This window comes from Phodopus roborovskii, unplaced genomic scaffold (assembly GCF_943737965.1).
Source record: "Phodopus roborovskii unplaced genomic scaffold, PHOROB, whole genome shotgun sequence".
Lineage (NCBI taxonomy): Eukaryota > Metazoa > Chordata > Mammalia > Rodentia > Cricetidae > Phodopus > Phodopus roborovskii.
This window is the reverse complement of record NW_026126511.1, coordinates 43,503,009-43,504,839: the sequence shown is the minus strand read 5'-3', so window position 1 is coordinate 43,504,839 and position 1,831 is coordinate 43,503,009. Positions and strand designations below refer to the sequence as shown.

Below are 1,831 nucleotides of genomic sequence, written 5' to 3'. Positions count from 1 at the left end.
AGAGGACGCATGTGGGGAGGAAGTGGGGGGCGTCAGTGGAGAGCTGAGCTTTTTGGTTAGTGCCTCAGCTTTGCTTGGCCACTCAGGCCTGGGCCAGCTCAGCACCTCTCAGGCTGGAGCCACCCTGTGTACTCAGGTATTCTGATGGCCTCACAAAACACAGGATGCCGATCGCTAGGGCCTCATATCAGAGAAATCCAAGTAAGCTTGTATGGTGTCCCCCTTTCTATCCATATTTAGGGAGAATTCCTCCTCTTTTAAGAAGATTAAGAAGAAAAATGTAGCAAGGTTCTGAGATTGGACAAGGAGCCAGGTGTCTGGTTTCCCTGCTCCTCCCCTAGTTCTCTGCTGCTTGCCTGACTCACACAGCTGGGCAGCTTCCAGTGGCATATCAGAGCCAGGTAGCAATGTCCCCAGAGAGTACAGCCCTGGTCAGTATGCCATTCTCTGTCTCCTGCATGCCCTCCTGTCTAAAAGGGACCTCCTTCCCTATTAGTGGGCTGCCTGCACACTTCTGGCATGGCCTTGGGTCAAGGACTGGGGTGGGGGTGGGGGCTCCACAGCCACCTGAGCCCATGTAAACACAGTTACGTAACTGGTCTGTTTTTCCTAGCTATCTGATTCCAGTCACCGGGAGCCCCACCCAGTCCCAGGCAGCCAATTCTGTTCAATGCACATTCCCCCTCCCTCTCACCCCCTCTCAGCATTCTGTCCTCTGCCACCAACTCAAAGTGCCATTAGTCAAGTGACTACCAATTATTGTTGAGGAGAGTCTACCATTTAGATGAGTCACACTGACATCTCTGCTGCAGGTCCCTGTCCTCCATGTTAGCTAGAAAAGCACTGCTAGCTCCTTCCCTGGGACGACCTGCAGTCCATTCTTCAGGCAGGCCTTCTCATCCATTTTGATTTGTGCTCCTAGAAGGGTTTTCTTTCTACAGACCAGATGGGAGTAGGCAAGGACATGCAGACTGCTCTAGAGAGGGGACCACAGGTAACCCAACAGTGAGGCACTGGAGCCAAGTCCCCATGGGTACACACACTAACACACAGCTGGACTTGCCCCCACCCCCACCCCAGGGGCCATCTCCTGACTGCAGCTGCCAACTAAGCTCTCCCAATGGTCCCACATATGCCAACCGCTCACGGGAACAGGGGCAAACAAGGCAGGAAAGTGAAGTGATCCACTTTGGGGCTCCAAGGACTGTCTTACACACTGGCCTATCTGGAAGTCTGCATTTTTTGATTCAGTCATGGCAAAGTGAAGGAATTCCTTGAGTGAAAAAAAAAAAATCAAAAAACAAATGAACAGCAAAAAACACAGTGCAGGTCAAGGATTTTCAGTGTCAGGCCTGGCAGCCAGAATAGGTATGGAAAAGCCAAGGTAGTAAGAGGCTGAGGATTTCAGGCCTGCCTTGCACAGATATTTTCCCAGCACACACATAACAGGCACCTCATGCCTCAACATCTAAACCCCAAAGGCTGTGGAAAGAAGCAGTCCTTGCCCAGTTTATGCAGCCTGTCCTCCAGGAGGCCTGGACACTGACTGACATCGAATTCACCACGTGTTCCTTTCCATGGGTGAAGAAACAGATGCCATGGGCAGGCAGGATTCCTCTGAGAGGGGCCAAGCTAGACAGACTTCCTTCAATTCTTACAAAAGATGAAAAGAACAAGTTGTCAGCTCTTGAGAAAGCAGACTTTACAGGGGAGGATAAGTGAGTGCTGACCTCAGAGGGAACACAAGCCAAGTCAGCTCAGCCACAGACAAGGGCATAGAACCAGGGGCCTCAGCCTTCCTTTCCAAGCCGAGATAAGGGAGACAGAGGGC

At 51.7% G+C, this 1,831-nt stretch overlaps 1 protein-coding gene across 1 annotated transcript in view; it reads left to right on the top strand.

Annotated features, from left to right (window-relative positions):
- The window catches only part of Reep4 (receptor accessory protein 4), an 816,909-nt gene that overhangs the window by 516,330 nt on the left and 298,748 nt on the right, over positions 1-1,831 (top strand). The gene's annotated exons all lie outside the window — the stretch shown is intronic.